The 20,998-nt window shown below is 38.5% G+C and overlaps 1 long non-coding RNA gene and 1 pseudogene across 1 annotated transcript in view; one reads left to right on the forward strand and one right to left on the reverse strand.

Moving 5' to 3' along the window:
- The window catches only part of LOC107534110 (small ribosomal subunit protein mS35-like), an 88,307-nt pseudogene extending 70,133 nt beyond the window's left edge, over nucleotides 1-18,174 (forward strand).
- LOC107534113 (uncharacterized) overlaps nucleotides 1-20,998 on the reverse strand; it is a 278,218-nt gene that overhangs the window by 232,126 nt on the left and 25,094 nt on the right. The gene's annotated exons all lie outside the window — the stretch shown is intronic.

A 20,998-nucleotide genomic window follows, 5' to 3' on the forward strand; every position in this document is an offset into this window, starting at 1 on the left:
ATGTTATGCTCTCACTTTGGTGATTCTGTCTCTCTCCCCCTCTCCCTTTCTCTCTCTAAAAATCAATAAATTATTCTTTTTTAAAAAAGGAGATGGAAACTATAAAAAAAGTCATAAGTGAAGTATACACTAACTGAAATAAAAAGTACATCACAAGGGACCAACAGTACCGTAGATGAAGCAGAGGATTAAGTCAGTGATTTAAAAGATAAAGAAGTAGAAAACACTCAATCAGAACAGCAAAAAGAAAAGAGAATCAAAAAAAAAAAAAAATGAAGATAGTGTAAGGAGCCTTTGGGACAACATTCATATCATGTGGGTATTGGAAGGAGAAGAGAGAGAGCAAGAAACTGAAAACCTGTTTGAAAAAATAATGATGGAAAACTTCCCTAACTTGGTGAAAGAAACAGACATACAAGTTCAGGAAGTGCAGAGAGTCCCAAACAAGATGAACCCAAACCAAGATACATCATAATTAAAATGCCAAAGGTTAAAGACAAAGAGACAATCTTAAAAGCAGAAAGAGAAAAGCAGTTAGTTACCTACAAGGGAGCTCCCATAAGATTGTCAGCTAACTTCTCAACAGAAACTTTGCAGATCAGGAGGGATTGGCAAGAAATATTCAAAATGATGAAAAGCAAGGACCTACAACCAAGATTACTCTACCCAGCAAAGTTATCATTTAGAATTGAAGGTCAGATAAAGAGCTTCCCAGACAAGAAAAATGTAAAGGAGTTCATCACCACCAAACCAGTATCACATGAAATACTGAAGGGTCTTCTTTACAAAGAAAAAGAAAAACAAAAGACTGAAAATATGAATAATAAAATAACAATAAATACATATTCATCAATAATTACTTTAAATGCAAATGAATTAAATGCTCCAATTAAAAGACATATGGTGACTGAATGGGTAACAAAACAACACCCTTAAATATGCTGTATACAAGAGACTCACTTTAGGTTGAAAGACACACAGAGGCTGAAAGTAAAGGGATTGAAAAAAAAATTCATGAAAATGGAAACAAACAGCAAGAAAAGCTGGGATAGCAATACTTATACCAGACAAAATAGACTTTATAAGAAAGGCTATTATGAGAGACAAAGAAGGACCCAGCAACTCCACTTCTGGGTATTTGCCTGAAAGAACCCAAAACATTAAATGGAAAATACATATACACCCCTATGTTCACTGCAGCATTATTTATAATAGCCACGATATGGAAGCAACCTAAGTGCCCATCAATAGATAACTGGATAAGGAAGGGGTGGTGTATGTATACAATGGAATATGACTCAGCCATAAAAAAGAATGAAATTTTGCATCTGCAACAACATGATTGGACCTAGAACATATTAGGCTAAGTGAAATAAGTCAGACAAATGCCATATAATTTTACTTATATGTGGAATCTGAAAAACAAATGAACAAGCTGAACAGAAACAGACCCATAGATATAGAGAACATTTTGAAGGTTGCCAGATGGAAGGGGGATTGGAAGAGTAGGTGAAAAAGGTGAGGGGATTAAGAAGTGTAAATTAGCAGTTACAGAATAGTCATGGGTGTATGTAAAGAACAGCATAAGGAATGTAGTCAATAATATTGTATTAACTATGTATGGTGTCAGATGGATGCTAGATTTATTGGTACGATCACTTCATAAGTTATATAATGTCTAATCATGAGGTTGTACACCTGAAACTAATACAATATTGTACATCAATTGTTAGTTTAAAAATTTTTTAAAAAACAAACACACACAAAAATTGCTGGGTCTTGAGTTTGGCCTTGATGGCTAAAGGGCAAAAATTAAATTCAGAGGAATTGAAAACAGGGAACAAGATTCCACTTTATGGCAATAGGGGAAGGCAGAAGTCAGAAGGGTTAATTAAACAAAATTTTCAGGACAAAGTCAAGGCCCTGATACTGAGAAGAACTCTTACAAACTAATGTTTGAAGAGATCAAACCAAGCTTAAGTTCATACTCAAAGAACCAGATGAAGACAGAGGCCAAAGTATCTCAGAAAGAAAGATAGACTATGTGGGTATAGAGGGTGTGGGGTTGGGACTCATCTCCTAGGATAACACAAAGACAATGCATAGATAGAGTGGGTCAGGGCCAGTGGGCACAAAATTCATTTGGGTATCTGGTTTGCAGAACCTTAACTATAGTTTATATTTCCCTAAATGAAAAAAATAATGAATTTATTATAGAGAACTGACTTGGATTATTTAAGAGAACTTTTTAAAAATATGTTTTTATTGATTTCAGAGAGAGAAAGGGAGATGAAGAGAGAGATAGAAACATCAATGATGAGAGAGTCATTGATCAGCTGCCTCCTGCAACCCGGGCATGTGCCCTGACCAGGAATGGAAACCTGCTGGTTCATGAGTCCACACTCAATCACTGACCCATGACAGCCAGGCTGATTTAGATGATTTTAATTCCTTTTTTTAATTGGTACAAAGATAGAGCTTTGAGTGAAATAAATATAAGAGGATACCTGCCCCCAATTCATCCTCTCCCTGTGCAGTGCCAGAAGAAATTCAACTGTAAAGGATGAGAACTGAAGCAGCTCATTTACCAAAAGTGTGCTAGTACTGGAAATGTGAGGATTTCCAATAGAAGAACACGGGTCAATTTAATGATACAGGGTTGTCAAAAGAAAAAACACTTCCCCTTTCCAAGGTACAGGGAGGAAAAGGCTGTTGCATAATGAGGAAAAACTTGTCAGCTTTCTACTGCAGTTTTGACAGGCTATTTGCATGGCACACAATTAGCTAATCCCACAATGCTACCCCATGGAATGGTCCACACAGGGTATCTCTGCGATTGTATACAGAGAGTACTGTGCAGTGGCTGGAAACATGTTCTTTAGAATAAGTTAATCAGAGCTACAGTCTTGCTATGTTAATAACTAGCTGTGTAATCTTGAGTAAGTTTTCTAAATTCTCTAAGCTTCAGCGCCATCACTTGTAACATGGGCATAATAATTGTATTAACCTCATAAAATTGTAACACTAAATAAGAAAACACATATGAACTATATAAATTATGTTAGCAGGCAGTAGAGGGGATGCAAGCTCTATTACCTGATCAAACTCTAGCTCTATTTCTTGTTTGTTCTGATACATATCACTATATCTCCTCTATCAAATGGGCATATAAAAACAGAGATATCTACTCTGCAGTGCTCTTACAAAGATTAAATAAAATGATATCCTATAATCTCCAGGTCAAAAGTCAGTAAGAAACTGAAAACATTAAATAAGGGAAAATTTATTTTCCTCTGGAAATATTCTATAATTAAATCTGATTTTCTGAGCTTATTTTCTCATCTCTAATAGAAAATCCACATGGCAATGAAATGAATTCCTGTGGCAATGCTAGAGGCATTCAGCATGTAATCACAGACAAGGTAGCACCTCTAAAACACCTGGGATGACATTTCCAAGGGTCTACTGAGTTCATTCAGAGGGCACAAGGATGTCTTTTCTTTAGACTATGACAGCTAACATTCTCTCTCAACTGCTTTCTTAGAGACCCTATGGGTAATTTCAGAGCCATCAGTCAGAAGAAGAAAAAAAAAACTGCTTATAATAAAAATCCCAAGGAGATGCTAGGTGTCCTAATTCTAAAGGATTTGCATCTCCACCCACTCATGCTTTTATTTAAAACTTATTCATCCAACCATCAAACATTGATTTTGCACATAGGTTAAGGTTTTAGCATATAGTAGTGAACAAAGCAAATTACTTTCCTGACTCATGGAGCTTACATTCTAGTGGGAGAGTAAAACACTAATCTGGTAACCACACAGGCAAAATATAATTACAAATCAGGATTGCAGGCCCACGGTTAAGAAGAAAAATGTGGATCTACAGAGAAAGATAGTCCTGAGGAAGTGGCACTGAAGCTGATATGAAGCATTAAAAAATATATATATAAGAAACAACACCAGCTTTAAGTTATGAAATACCATGAACATTAGCTCAAAGAAAGCTGTCAAGGATGAAGAAATTATTTGCTGCCCACCAGAAGTCATGTGACTATTAGTGAGAACTGTGCTAGGCAATGCAAGAACCCTGACTCCCTAAGCTTACCAGCCCTTCATTGAATAAAGGGGAAGGCAAACCCCAGTCTAGTACTGCACTATGAGGAAGGAGTGACAATGTGGGCAGTCATAGAGCATTTCCAATGGAGACACTTTATCCTATAACATGTAACCTGCATCTCATAGGCAGGGTGTGGTTTGGAGAATAGTCAGAACAAAGTTCTGTCAAAATGAATAATAGAATCCTTGATGGTTGGGAAGGATGGAGACTATGGATTATAAGGTAGATGAGATATTTCTTACAGCTTGAATAATTGCAGCCTCTGTGAAAAAAGAATTAAATCTTAAATTCCTATATAGCCTACAGAAAATGAAGGTGTTTTTCCCTAACTCATTTATTTCTACTAAGTTAATTCTAGCACATCCTTCAAAAGTCAATTGAAGACAGAGAGACCCAAGATTGCAGCTGAGTAGGTGAAAGTTACACTCACCTCCTCTCAGGACCAAACTGGAATTACAACTAAATATAGAGCAATCAACCTGAATAACCAACTGAAGCTTAGCTGAACAGAAGTCTCATAACCAAGGGTTTACAGAGGAAGCCACGTGGAGACTCATAGGAAGGGCCGAGATGCAAAAAGGGCTAACCCCACACCCAAGTGTAGTGGCTAAGAATCTGGAAAAATATCTCAGCTACAAAGGTTTCCCCTGAGGATTGTGGGGTTTCAACCTCATGCTGTGCTTCCCAGCCCAGAACACCAGATCTGGGAAGAGGAGTGCACATAACATTTGGCTGTGAAAATCAGTGAGAATTCTGTCTACTAAAAAGAGATGAGAGTCTGCTTGAATCCTAGGTGCTCTGAAAGGACCAGTGCACAAAATCTCATTCATAGCCATTCACCATGGGCTGCAGCAAGCACAGCTTGGAGCAGAATAGAGTCCAGTAAGGAGAGACCCAGTTGTGTGGCTCTAGAGAGAGATAGCTGAAGAAATAGCCACCAGTGCCACCAGAGTCCCTGTGCCAACACTACCCATAGACATCATCTTTCTTGGTCAAACTTTCCCTTCATAAAGCGTCAGCCTGAGGAGTGCAATTGCCCCACACTCCCAACTCCCTATTGCATTTCCCCGTGGAAGAGTCAACTGCCTGGACACAGGATGTAGAGATTTGATGGACTCAAGGGGTGTCAGAGACTGAGTTGTTTGCCTCTCAGTCAAGGTCCATTCCCCCCATCTTCCTGAGAGCCTGATGCCACCCTCCCAGAAGAGATTCACTAGCTGGACCCTCCTGACTCTCAGTGGCCCCACCCTGCTCAAGCTCCCACTCTCCAAAAGGTCCAGGCAGAATCCAGGACTGATTGAGTCCTGCATCTCTAGGATGGGGCCATTTTTCCCTTTCATGCCTGAACAATGCAGAGTCCTCCCTTCACATCACCACATATTTGTCTGTTTGGGCCTAATAAACTGCTGACCTTACCTGATGATTCCCTGAGAACCAGTCTTACTACAAATGTGTATGAGCACATGGCAGGTGGCAGCTGGCCTTGGTATACCCTAGAACTTTTGCTGAGTGGCTTTAGATCCAGCCATCTAATCAACTTTGAATCTGTATCAATCTCATGAACATCACACACCACTACCCAATGACTCACTGAGAACCAACATCACGCAACTTGGATATCACAAGAAGATCTTTCAGTGACTGACCCTCATAGGCAGCCACAGAAGGGGGTAGAATGAGATGGATCTCAGGTACCTTGGGCCTTTTGCCACCTGCTTGCAGGCTCAGTGTTGGTGGAAGCCAGCTTTGGTGTACAGCTTGGCCCTTCCCATGTATACCTAGGCCCAGCAGAGCAGCCACAAACTATGCATCACTTTGTAGCTCCAAATATGTTGCCCAGGGCCAGATGTAAGCATCACCTGTCATTGACCTGTACCAAAGTCCCTACAAAGAAGCCCCAGAATGAAGAAACTCTGTGGCATGCTTCAGAGAAAATCATAGCTGGACCTAATTAGTTCTACAACCAGCACATCCAAAAGAAGATCTTGGCAGACACCAGGCCTGCTGAGGTGAATTCTACCTTGTGTGGTCAGCACCCACACAGCAACTCATACACTGAGGTCAAGTTGATCCTTAAAGTCAGGCAGACTAAAGGTAAACCCCATGCACAGATGGGCCAACAGCCATCAAGACTTAACTACAAAAGAAGGGTTTACATAACCCACACAAGGGACATTCCTGGAGCACCCAGTTCAAGTGATCAGGGACACTCCACCACTGGGTTCCACATCACATTTAATACATAAGGCCACCCTACCAAGACTAGGACACATAGTAGATCTACCTAATACACAGAAATAAACGCAGAGAGGCAGCCAAAATGGGGAGACAAAGAAGTGCCCAAAATGAAAGAACAGGAGAAATCTCCAGAAAAAAAAAAAAAACTAAATGAAATGAACATAAACAATCTACTAGATATAAAGTTCAAAATAATGGTTATAAGAAAGCTCAAGGAACTTAGCATGAACTTGAACAGCATGAAAAAGTACATAGAAACTATAAAATAGAATCAATCAGAAATGAATAATATAATATCTGAAATAAAGAATATAATAGAAGGAAATAGGTAAGATGAAGCAGAGGATCGAGTCAGTGATTTGGAAGACAAGGTAGCAGAAAACACAACCAGAACAGCAAATATATATATATATATATATTTTAAAATATATATATATATATGTTTTAAAATTAAGATAGATTAAAGGATCTGTGGGACAACATGAAGTCTAACATCAGCATTACAGAAGGAGAAGAAAGAGAGCAAGGTATTGAGAACATATTCGAAAAAATAATGATTAAAAACGATCCTAATCTGGTGAAGAAAAAAGGCACACATGTCCAGCAGGCACAAAGAGTCCCAAACATGATGAACCCAAAGAGGTCCACAGCAAGACACAATAATTAAAATGGGAAAATTAAAAACAAAGAGAAATTCTTAAAAGCAGCAAGAGAAAGACATTTAGTTACCTTTAAGGGAGCTCCCATAAGACTGTTTTCTGATTTCTCAACAGAAACATTTCAGGCCAGAAAAGATTGGCATGAAGTATTTAAATTGATGAAAAGCAAGAAACTGTAATCAGTACAATCTACACACCAAGGCTGTAATTTAAATTTTAAAAAGATATAAGAGCTTTCCAGACAGAAAAAGTTGAAGAAGCTCATTACCAACAAACCATTATCACAATAAATGTCAAATTGTCTTCTTCAAAAAGGAAGGGGGGTGAAGAACATAATTATAAAAAATAAAATGGCATTAAGTACATACATATCAAGAATCACTTTAAACATAAGTGGTTGGTGTAAATGTACCAATCAAAAGACATAAGGTAGCTGAATGATAAGAAAACAAAACCCATATGTATGCTGTCTACTAGAACCCACCTCAGAATGAAAGACACACACAGACTGAAAGTGAAGAGATAGAAAAAGATATTTCATGAAAATATAAATGAAAAAAAGCTGGGGTAGCAATACTTATGTCAGACAAAATATATTTTAAGATAAAGGCTATCATGAACAACAAAGAAGGACACTACATGACGATAAAGGGATCAATTCAACAAAGAATATAACCCTGACAAATATACACCCAACATAGGAGCACCTGAACATATAAAGCAAACCTTCATGGACATTAAGGGAGAGATGGGCAGTAATATAGTCATAGAAGAGGATTTAACACCCCGTTGACCTCCATAGATAGACCTTCCAGACAGAAAATCAAGAGCCAACTTAAATGACACACTCGATTATATAGACTTAACCGATATCTTAAGCATTATCCTAAAGTAGCAGAATTATACATTCTTTTCAAGTGCACATGGAACACTTCATGGATAGGCCACATGTTTAGGATATAAAACAAGTCTCTGTAAATTTAAGAAGACTGAAATCATATCAAGCATCTTTCAGACAACAATGGTATTAAACTAGAAATTAATTACAAGAAAAATAAAACTGAAAAAAAACAAATACATGGAGGCTAAATAACATGTTACTAAACAATAAATGGGTTAACAATAAAATCAAAAAAGAAATCAAAAGATACTTAGAGACAAATAAAATTTTTTTAAAAAACCCAAAAAACAGAAACACATCTATGGGACACAGAGAAAGAAGTCCTAAGAGATAATTTAATAGCATTACAGGACTATCTCAGATAAGAAGAAAACTCTCAATCTAACCTTACACTTAAAAGATCTAGAAAAAAAACAGCAAATAAAGTCCAAAGTGAGTAGAAGAAAGAAAATAATAAACATCAGAGGAGAAATGAATGAAATAGACTGTACAAACAACAACAGAGCCCTGGCGAGTATGGCTCAATTGATTGAAGCATTGTCCTTTACATGAAAAGGTCACAAGTTCAATTCCAGGTAGGGGCACATACCTAGGATGCAGGTTCGGTCCCCAGCTGGGACTAATACAAGAAGCAACTAACTGATCAACGTTTCTCTCACATCGATGTCTCCCCCACCCCTCTCTAAAATGGGTAAACATATCCTTGGGTGAGGATTAAAAAATACAAAAGATCATTGAAACAAATAGCTGGTTCTTTGAAAATATAAAGAACTTTGATAAAGCTTTAACCAGCTCATCAAGAAAAAAGAGGCTCCAAATAAATAAAATCAGAAATGAAAGAGGGGAATTAACAATTGACAATACAGAAATACAAAAGATTATAAGAAAATATTATGCACAACTTTATGCCAATAAATAGAACAATTTAGGAGAAATGGATAAATAAATAGTAACATACAATCTCCCAAAACTGAGTCAAAAAGAAACAGAAAATCTAAACATACCAATTACAACTAACAAAATCAAAGCAGTAATAAAAAATTTCCAACAAGTACCAGTCCTGGACTGGATGAATTCAAAGGTGAATTTTGGCAAATATTCAAAGAACAAATAACACCAATTCTTCTCAAACTATTCCAAGAGGAGGGAAGACTCTTGAGCCCATTTTATAAAGCTAGCATTATCCAAATTCCAAAACCAGAGAAAGACCTACAAAGAAAAAAGTTATAGAATAGTCTTGATGATTGTAGAAACAGAAATCCTCAAAAAAAATTTAGCAAACCAAATTCAGCAATACATTAAAAAGAACATATAACATGATCAAGTATGATTTATTCCTGGGATGCAAGGTTGATATAATATCCACAAAACAATAAATGTGATACACCACATAAAAATGTGAAGCATAAAAATTGCTTGATCATATCAATATATACAGAAAAGCATTTGACAACATCCAGCATCCATTTATGATAAAATCTCACAGCAAAGAGGGAATAGAGGGAACATATCTCAGCATAATAAAGGCCAATATGACATACTTATAGCCAACATCATACTCAATGGGCAAAACTAAAAGCATTTCCCTTAAGATCAAGAACAAGACAGGGATGTCTACTTTCATGACTCTTATTAAACATAGTACTGGAAATGGTAGCCACAGCAATCAGTCAAGAAGAAGAAATAAAAAACATTCAAATTGGAAAGAAAAAAAACTAAAACTATCATTATTTGCAGATGATATGATACTGTATATAGAGAATCCTGAAGATTTCATGAAAAAGTTACTAGAACTGATAAATAAATTCAGCAAAGTAGCAGGATACAAAATAAATGCCCCCAAATCAATTGCGTGTTTATACACCAATAGTGAACTATCAAAAAGAGAAACTAAGAAAACAATCCCATTCACAATTGCATCCAAAAAAGTAAAATATCTAGTGGAATAAATTTAACCAAGGATGCAAAAGGCCTGTAGTCAGAAAATTACAAGACACTAAAGAAAGAAATTGGAAAAAATAAAATAAATGGAAGCATATACCATGCTCATGGGTAGGAAAAATTAACATTGCTGAAATGCCCATACTATCCAAAGCAATCTATAAATTTAAATCAATTCTTATCAAAACACTAATGGTGTATTTCACAGAACTAGAACAAATAATCCAAAAATTTATGTAGAACCATAAAAGACCCCAAATAGCTACAGAAGTCTTGGGAAAGAGGGATAAAATTAAAGGAGTCACACTACCTGATATCAAGCTACACTACAAGGCCATAGTTATCAAAACAGCAGGGCGTTTGCATAAAAACAAACATATAGATTAATGGAACAGACTAGAAGGCCCAGAAATAAACCCACACTTACATAGTCAATATTTGATAAAGGAGGCCAAAAGATACAATGGGATAAAGTCAGTCTATTCCATCAATGGTACTGAGAAACTTGGATAGATACATACAAGCAAAAAAAAAGAAGCTAGATCACCTTCTTACACCATATACAAAATAAACTCAAAATGGATGAAAGACCTAAATGCAAGAGTCAAAACCATAAAACTCCTAAAAGAAAACATAGGCAGTAAAATCTTGGACATTTCTCTCAGTAATATTATTTCTGATATATCTCCTCAAACAAGGGAAACAAAATTAAAAAATTAAAAAATGGGACTACATTAAATTAAAATGTTTTTTCACAGCAAAGGAAACCATCAATAATATGAGAAGACAACCCACTGAATGAAAGAACATATTTTCCATCTGATACATCTGATAAGGGGAATTATCCATAATTTATAAAGAATTTACACAACTTAACACCAAAAAAGAACCAAAAAAAACCATCAAACAATCCAATTAACAAAAGAATGAAGGCTTGAATAGACACTTCTCCAAAGAATACACATAGATAGCAAATAGACATATGAAAAGATGCTCAACATCACTCAAAATCAGAAAAATATAAATTAAAACCCCAATAGATATCATCTCACACCTGTCAGAATGGCTACCATCAATAAATCAACAAATAATTGTCAAGGCTGTGGAGAAAAGGGAACCCTCATGCACTGCTGATGGGTGCAGATTAGTGGAGCCACTATGGAAAACAGTATGGATGTTCCTCAAAAAATTAAAAATGAAACTGCCTTATGACCCAGTTATTCCACTTCTGGGTATATATCCAAAGAAACACAAAACACTAATTTGAATGAATATATGTACCCCTATGTTCACCGCAGCATTATTTACAAAAGCCAAGCTATGATAGCAACTCAAGTACCCATTGATAGATGAGTGGGTAAAAAAGAGGTGATACTTATATACAATAGAATATTACTTGCCCATAAAAATGAACAAAATCTTACCATTTACAACAGCATGGATAAAACTAGAAGGTATTATGCTAAGGGGAAAAAAAGTGAGTCAGAGGAAGACAAATACCATATGATTTCACTTATATGTGGAATCTAACAATATAATCAAACAAATAGAACAGAAACATATTTATAGAAACAGAGAATAGGCTGATGATTATCAGAGGGGAGGGTGGTGGCAGACTGGGTGAGAAAGGTGAAGGGGCTGAGAAGTACAGATTGGTAGTTACCAAGTAATCATGGGGATGTAACGTACAGCATAGAGAGCATGGCCAATAATATTGTGATAACTATGTGTGGTGCCCGGTGGGTACTGTAAATATCAGGGGGGGACACTTTGTAAATAGGATCGTCTAACCACTATGCTGTATACTGAAACTAATACAAAATAATATCAAATGTAAACTGCAGTTGAAAAAAAAGTGAATTAAAAAAAGAAATCGTGGGCTCTAATTAGAGACCTTTAGAAATATATTTTAAAAATAAAATAAAATATATGCAACAAAAATTAGAATTATTGAAAATAAAGCATCCAAATAATAAATTAATTTATACATAAATAAACTTGAAAAAATGTGTCCCCAAAATGTCAATCCAAAACCGGCCTCATTCCATGAGATTTCCCTATTTTCCAGAGCAAGTATCATCTCCCGCCACAGTATCATACTTCCACTGCACTGAGCTGTCCTCTAGTCACTAAAGAAATTATTTTCTTGCCCACTCAGTGTAATGTACTGCTCAAGGACTAGGACTATTACTTTACTTCTTTTGTATTCTCCACAGTGCTTAGTTTGGTACTGTGCCCACTCTAGGCACTTCACATATCAATGCCTGTTGGATAAATGAATGGTTTAATAAATGCATATATCGGTAAGTTGTGTGTTTTTTAAATCCTCACCTAAGGATATGTTTATTGATTTTAGAGAGAGGAAAAGAGAGAGGGAGAGAGAGAAACATTGATCAGCTGCCTCTCGTGTGCACCCAGAGGGGACCAAATCCAGAACCTAAATATGTGCCCTGACCAGGAATCGAACCTTTGAGCTTTTGGCTTACGGGGTGATGTTCCAACCGACTGAGTCTCACCAGTCATAAAGTGCTGAGCATGACAAACTGAGTCATCCATGGCTAAGGCTGGACAGTCATTTTAGAAGAGTGTTTAATATTGTACAATGGCTCTTAAACAGAGGCCATAGGGTCTTGTATGTGGAGATTTTCATCTGTTTGGGGTAATTAAAGGGCTTCTCCACCTTGGACATGTGATAGAGAAGAAATACTTAGCAAACCCCTTCGTATTTCTTATTCTAATTCTATAGTTCTTGATTTGTTACCATCTCAATCCAAAGAATTCATGGTAGAAATATAAGCTGGTCCTTAGAACAGTCCATGAATCATCTCACTGAAAAGATACTTTGCACACACCACCCCTCTCAGCTATGGAATGGAACCCCACCTGCATCACCACCACCAAATCAAAGCATATTCTCAGAGACCATCTGAGTCAAGCAAGTGGTTTAGCATCACTAGTGCTGGGCTTATACCGGGGAAGGGGAGAAGAAAAGATTGGAACTATTTGTTTAAAAACAAGACAAGGAAGGTTCAGGCCAGAGTACAATGCTTTTTTACTCTTTTCTTGTCTTAATGGCAGTATTGCATGAAGTAATCTAAGAGTCTTGGAGAGTTGAAGTGATGTACTGTAGTTCTTTTATTATTTTCATTTTAAAATCTCAGCTCTGTTATTAACAGTTAAGTTTAAGTCTTCCTTTCTACTTAATTCTAACAAGCTTAATAAGAAACATAGGAGCATAAAGATTGCCTCTCTAAAGGTGCCAATAGCCCATCAAATCTGATGTCAGTGCCTTTGAAAATGCTGAAACAAAAGGCCAGACTCCCCCAAGCTGGTTGGTTATCTCTCAGGGCCCAGCAGCAGCCAGGCCCAGGGACTGAGAGGCCTGGCTGAGCCTGTGTGTAGAGCATCCATCACTCTATGGACCTGTGCCCCAGCACAAAGGGCTCTGCTTTCTCTGGCTAGGCTGCAGGGCATGCCCTCTTACAGGCCTTTTCTCACACTCTGTGGCCTCCTAGGTCGGTGTGTTCTTTGTTTTCCCCTCTGTCTTCAATATACTTGGCCAGCACAACGTCGAAGCCTCACCAAGCTTTCATTTTAAATGTTGCCCCTCTCTTGAGAGTCTTAGACGAGTTCTCTGGTAGGCAGGTGCTGTGCTTTCAAATTAGAAGTCGTTTATGTATATATATATGTTGTCTACCTGTAGGCAGGAAAACGCACACACGCACACACACACACACAGCCTTCCCACAAAGAAATGGAACCATATTTTCCCGAAGACAGGTCCTATTAGCCCACCAGTTAGGAATTTGTTTGATCTCTTTGACTTCTCTACTTTTGCTTAGCACCTTCTCCTGCCTGCTCAAGCCTACAAACTGAAAACTCCAATTGGAGTTTAGTTAAATCAATGCAGTAATGAAGGAAGAAAGCATTCAGAGTGACAGATTTTCCTCACAGCAGAAACGCAGCATAAATCACAGGGCACGATACGAAGGGGCAGTGAAAGCCCAGTGTGTTCCTTAGTCTATTATGTGGCAGCCTGGAATAATGGCCCCTAATTTATTTAGCTACATTACTCTTTGGAAGGGATGTTCTTAATCTCACTCTGAAGATTTCAGAGCACTTTTCCTGTTGTTCTTCTTGTCCTTAAACTAGGGAATCTGGCTTACTTTGTACCTGCTGAGTAGCTAACCCACTAAACACTTCCCTTACACAGCCACTGTTTCCACCCTGCATTTTTACTTCTTCACACTGTATCAGCTCTTCTGGCTCATTCTGTGGTCTTTACTTTCTCCTCTGCCTTTATGTTTGGTTGCTTATGTTTTGGGCAGACAATAGAGGTAATATAGGCTATTATTCATGAGTGGCTGCAAGAGTAACAAGAGAAATGCTTCATCTTCTGACCCCTCTTAGCATAAGAATTGCTGATAAAATTCTGAACTGAAAAGAGAGGTTCTTCTGAGTAAAATATCAGAAAGCTACTCACTCTGAAAGCAGCTTTCTAGAGAAAGGACCCCGGGAGGGGTAGCAGTTAAAATTAAGAAACAAACAAAAAACAAAACAAAAAAACCTAAATTTTAAAAACCATGCCTCACAAAAAACAGGATATTGACCACAATCAAGATTCAATTTTTCACCATCTACAATGTCTTGGAAAGGAAACACAAGTTCAAAAATAGCACTACAATATCATGATAGCCATTAGTTTGATGGGGTTCACCTCCAACCCTCATAACAAGGAACTTTTACATGCAGCTAAGTGGACCCTTTTGTTTGCCCTCTCCTCACCTGTACCTGATTCAGCTGCAGATGAGTAGAGACATGGCAGAAAGTGAGCAGTGGGGAGGAGAAAGATGAAATCACCTTCCGGGTGCCTAGTAATTCCCTAATTACACAGGAGTTGCCAGTTAGAGAAGTGTGCAAACCCAGTGAAATGCCTGGAATGATGGTTCTTAGAGGAGCTTTATCCAGCAATTGTCATTCAGGTAGTGAAACCCCCTGGTTTCTGCAAACCCAGGCAAAGCAAAACAACTGCTCATACTCCTCCCAGGGCCATCTGTTCCACAGCTGTCCTCAGCTCTTGTCTACTTACTGACAGTGCTCCTTCACATTCCCGTTGGCATCCCAGGTCTCTCTCCAGAACATCAGACATAGTTTCAAAGTCCCTCTAGACTTCTCCTGGTGCTGGACAACCATCTCCCCTGTCACCAAGCAGATACCTGGGAGTCACCTCAGCTTCCTCCCTCTAAATTACTCTCCACTCACAATCACCTATCCTCTTAAATACCTCCCAAATACTTCACATATCTAGGCCTCTTTTCCAGGGCCCTGCTGTAGTTTTAATCTATATTCTTGTTTTCTCTTGCTTTCAAGACAGTAGAATCTAAATTCTGCTTCTGGTAATCATGTTCTCCAATTCTCCACGTAAGCCCAGTCAGAGAAAGACAAGCACCATACGATCTCACTTACATGTGGAATCTAATGAGCAAAATAAACAAAACAGAAACAGACTCATAGGTACAGAGAACAGACTAACAGCTGTCAGGGGGAGGGGGTTGGGAGCTGGGTGAAAAGGTGAAGGGACTAAGAAGAGCAAGTTGGTAGTTACAGATAGCCACAGAGATGCAGATTACAGCATGGGGAATAGAGTCGATAATATCGAGATAAATATACGGGGCCAGGTGGGCACCACTCTTTAAAGTACTTGATTTTCTAACCACTTTGCTGTACATCTGAAACTAATACAGAATAATATTGAATGTAAACTTTAATTGAAAAATTTTAAAAATACATAAAATTAAAAATAAAACAAAACATAAATGTCTATTACCTAAAATGGCATATAATCCTTTTGCAATCTGACTCCTTTCGTCTTCCTAACTCAAATTCTGTCAATCCTTCAGACTCTCACTGGGCTCCAGACACGTGGAAGTATTTGAATTCCCTGATTGTGTCATGTTTTCTCACAATTCTTCTCTCTGTATACCGCATTACCTCTATTTGTAATGTCCTCCCTTCCTTTGTCCTTTGTCTAGCTAGCTCAAGCATAATTTTGCCAAACTCTCCTGACATTTAGGTGCTTCCTTCCCTATGCATGCCAAAGCACCTTGTACATGCTCTCACTAATCACTACAGAAATTCTTAAATGCCTAGCACATTAATTTTTATATATCTGCCTCACCCACTAGAGTGAGCTCTCTGAATATAGACTGTTCCACAGTTAGATTTTAGTATGTCCCATGCTCCGCACAGTGCCTGATCCAGACTGCAGGTGACTGACTAAAAACACATGAGTGAACACAGGGGTGGACAAAAGTAGGTTTACAGTTGTAGTATAAATAAATAATACAATCAGTAATAGATAATACAAGAATAAACTCTGTTTCTCATACAACTGTAAACCTACTTTTGCCTATGCCCAGAATTAAAGCAAATGATCCACTCTTTCCCCACCTCCCCTCAAAAATGTCCTTCCAGTTTCCCTTCCAGACCCTGTGAAAGAGTAGATTCTAGTCCAGCTCTGTCATCAGTAATGTTTGGAATTTGGAGCGAGCCTCCAAAAAGCAGCCAACATTGTTAATGTGATAAACTTCCAGCTAAACATGTTACATGCATGACCTTATGTTTTTCTTATTTTTTTTTCTCATAGCCAACTAAGGAGACAGATACTAATAATATGCACATTTTACAGATGAAGAATTTTATACTGGAGCCCATGGTTGACCTTGCCTCCCTCCCCTCATCCAGGTTGATGAGAGACAAAATGACGCCTGCTATGTAATGGAGCTCTGTAACTATTGAAAACTATAAAATGTGTCACTACAATTATGGAAAGCAATCGATGTGCCGAAGTGTAATTGATGCTTTGTGATTATAGTAAAAAACAGGCATTGAAGCTTTTACAAGATGAAGATCCAGTGATGCACCTGCATTATGACTCAGCTGAAGCCATCCTCCAAATCAGAGGTACATTGTAAAACCATTGGCCAAGGGTCAAAAGTATCAACCTCCTCCCATTCTGCAGAAGAAAACCAGTGTTCAAAGCTGCAGAAAGCCACACGCTAATTTGTAGATAGGCCGGGACTCCTGAGTCAACTCTGCACTATTTTTCAGCCCACCTTGTGGAAAGAGAATGCACAGGGGCTTTTGGTCTTCACAGCCACACAGTCCTCTCATTCCCTTTGTGGCTGGCCCTGCAGCCGGGGGTCAGGACCCAGTCGCCTGGAGACTAAACCCGTGTACATCAAAAAAAAACATCCAAATCTAAAAGGGGTGAGAAGAAAGGCACTACCTAGGATAGAAGATGGCCGTGCCCAGGACTGGTCCAGTGTTCACCCTGTTTCAGCACCACTTAAACCCTCTCAGCACCTCTTCCTGTTGGAGTGAGTTATCCAGTAAAAAGGTGGTGCCCATGCAAAGTAGGGAAGCCTAGAACTTTTACACATTCCCAATGTTCTGCATTTGACTCCTGTAGCCGTTAAAAAGCACTGTGACACTCAAAGGTTTCTGCACTGAGTGGCCAGCTGCACGAGACAGTGATGAAAGCTGTGAGCAGCATTTTCTAATTGAAATTGACACAGCTGATTATGTTTTATGAGGACCATCTATTCAAAATCTCAAAGCACCAGTAGTAACCTTAAGGGTTAAATTTTCCAGTTTGAATTTAGATGATCACCCAAGTAAGAAACTTATTAAACATTAATTTAAATTGATTTTTAGAGAGAGAGAGAGAAATATCGATTTGTTGTTCCACTTATTTATGCATTCTTTGGTTGATTCTCGTGTGTGCCCTGACCAGGGATTGAACCTGCAACCTTGGTATATCAGGATGATGCTCTAAGCAACTGAGCTATGAGTCAGGACTAGAATGTATTAAACTTGTAGGAGAGCGATACTGCAAGACCACAGATGTGCTTAACATCAAAACAGATAGGTGCCCTTTAAAGAGACAAAATTATGATAATGCAATGTATTTGCTAACAGTTTTATACCATGAGTCTTGGAAAACTTAAGAATGGGAGAAATATAAGACTGAAGCAGACATAGAAGAGTGTAAATGAACAAATAGCTTTTCAAAAAAAAAAATATCGTGGAAACACTTCTCCAAATTAAACTGCAGAGAAAAACCTGGACATAAATGAAGAACAGTTCCTTGGTACTAAAGAAGTTGAAGATTACAAAAAGTCTGCTGTTAATCTTAAGAACAAGGGATACAATCAAAATACCCTTTCTCGGTACAAGGAATCAGTAAAGATACTATTAAATCATGAATTATGTAGAAAATATGCTTGGTTTATTAAAATTTTGATCTATATGTAATTGTTATCTAATTTGATGTAATGTTGAAAATGTAAAAAACATGTTTGCCTGGCTGACATGGTTCAGTGGTTGAGCATTGATCTAAGATCCAGGATATCGAGGTTTGATTCCTGGTCAGGGCACAGCCTTGGAGAACACTTTCTAACTTGTATGAACTTCAATCATTTGAAGCTTCCTGAAGTTTCTTGACATACTGTCTGAAATACCTGGGGCCAGGCCTAGCTTCAGAGGGAAAGAGTGCCATGGTGATCACCTAGTCTGTGTGCTGCAGGCGTGGCACGGGCATCTGGGGGCAGGTGTAGTGTGCACTTGTTATTTCTGACTGCCAGCCCACTCTCCCTTGGAACAAGATCAACTTAAATCAATATACATCACACAGCCTGTGCTGCTTTTAAGGGCCCCACCACCCAAGACAAGAAAAGCATGGAGTCTCATAAAAACTCATTCTAGGGTTTCACAATTTTTATTATTTAAAAAATTTACCTCTGAAAATTCTTTCCCTCAGCTCTCTTTTCCAAGATGAATAATTCTCACCCACTTAGTCTTTCCTCACATCTGCCCTGTGTGGTTATGTCTTCTAGTTCCCAGTGACATACCTCCCAACCATGCTCCAATTCTTGTGTTTCTTCCAAAATCGATCTGAATAACAAGCACCGAGATTTATGTTTACTAACATAGTGTTATATGCCAATTTGCCTCAACAATAAAAAAGATTAATACTCTATCACAACTTGTCCTACTCAGAACTGGCAGCCTGACTGTTGAGCCCCCCACCTTGCTGCAGAGCAGTCTCAGGCTCCAGCAGCCTCTCACTAGTGTGCTCGCCACACTGAAGGGTCCTGCTGTGGTGCTGGCCAACTCCTGCCCTGAAGGTTTCCTCCAGTTCCTCTCTGGAAAGTCATAATCCTTTCTCAATTTTCAATCCATATTCAAGGCTTATTTTTATGGGGAAGACTTTCTATTATGATATCCTGCTCAAAACGCACGCATGCGTACACACACACACACACACACACACACATCACTTCAGGATGGAATGGAATGTCCTTACCTTATTAAAGCCACACTCTCCAAACCTATTCACAGAGCAAAGGACAGAACAGCTTACTGGTTAAGAACTTGACATCTGAAGCCAGACTTCCGGGATTATATCCTCAGATCCGTCATTTATTAGGCCAGTGACTTAAAATTACCATGAATCAGTTTCCTCAGCCATATTATGGAGATTTTAATAGTACAGTAGCTACCTCATAGGCTTGTTGTGAAAATTGAATGAGCCAATATGTGCAAAATGCTTGCAGCTCAGGGCTCATGACAAACTCTATAAATGTCAGTTAGTGTTGTCATCATTATAGAACAGTGGTGAAGAGCAGAGTATTGGATCTTTCTAAATCTGTTTCTTTTAACAAATAGGTAGAAAAAACCAATTTTATAAGATTTCATGAGCATGAACTGAGATAATATGAAAAGATTTTAGCACAAAATAATAAATTGCACATTCTAATATAATTATTGTTATTATAACAATACTTTCTGGTACTAAATAAACTTGTACTTAGTTTTTCAAAAGTCTGGCCTGTCAGAAACCTCAGAGACTATTATTTTAATCTCTTCATTTAACAGAGGGCCTATCCAATGGGAAGTTGACATGACTTGCTCAGTGTACATCCGCTTAGCGAGTCAGAATTAGAACGCACTCCTGCTGAACCTCAGAGCTGCTCCTCACTGCCTTGCATGGCACTTACTGTTTGCTCTCACTCTCCTGTGCATACGGTGTAATCCCTTCTCAATATTACAGTGCACTAAGAAAAAGACCTATTTCTCTGCCCTTTGAAGTTCTTCTCAAGTCCTTGCCCATATCTCAAACCCTCTCACCACCTCACTAAAGATGTAGTACAGTTCTCAGTGCACGACATTTGCTCAAGAAATGCAATAGCCCATCTGACATTTTAAAATTTTTTCTTTGAAGTTTTGTTATACGGGGGTGAATATTTGAAATAAAAATTTCTGCTTTATCTGTGATGAAAACAGTTGACTCTGCTTTAGTGTAGCACTTGATATTCTCTATGTTCCAGCTAGTCATTTTCCATGAATGATAAACTATTTCACATCTAAAGCCACAAAGGAGGCATAAACAATTATTTTAAAAGCAAGTGGAAGTTGGTTTTGTGTTATTTATTTGGCCCAAAACATTCCCCTTTGCTGCTACAAACTTAGTAGAACCTGCAAAGATCAATTCCAGTCATTAAATAGCCAGCCCAAAGAAACCTAGCAGGTTATAGCCCTTGAGGCTAATGAGATCCTTCTTGACCAGACTCTGTTTCTCCCAGCACCTCCTATACACCTCAGTGTTATTCAGGTACCACGACCCGAATCCTGGTGTCTAAGGATGTGTTTCATTTTATTCTTCCTTTATTTTCCCTTTTCTTCCCTTCCTCCTCCTCTCTCATCCCCTCTCATCTTTCTACTCCTTCCTTCCCCCCTTCCCCTTCCTTCTTTCCCCCCTTCCTTTCTTCCTTCCTTCCTCCCTTCCTTCCTTTTTTATTTTCCTCCCTTCCTTCCTTCCTTCCTTCCTTCCTTCCTTCCTTCCTTCCTTCCTTCCTTCCTTCCTTCCTTCCTTCCTTCCTTCCTCCTTCTCTTCCTTGCTTCCTTCCTTCCTCCCTTCCCTTGCCTTCCTTTCCTTCCTTCCCCCTTCCTTCCTTCCCCCCTCCCTCCCTCCCTCCCTCCCTCCCTTCCTTCCTTCCTTCCTTCCTTCCTTCCTTCCTTCCTTCCTTCCTCCTTCTCTTCCTTGCTTCCTTCCTTCCTCCCTTCCCTTGCCTTCCTT

Source organism: Miniopterus natalensis, chromosome 20, assembly GCF_054644295.1.
Source record: "Miniopterus natalensis isolate mMinNat1 chromosome 20, mMinNat1.hap1, whole genome shotgun sequence".
Taxonomy (NCBI): Eukaryota; Metazoa; Chordata; class Mammalia; order Chiroptera; family Miniopteridae; genus Miniopterus; species Miniopterus natalensis.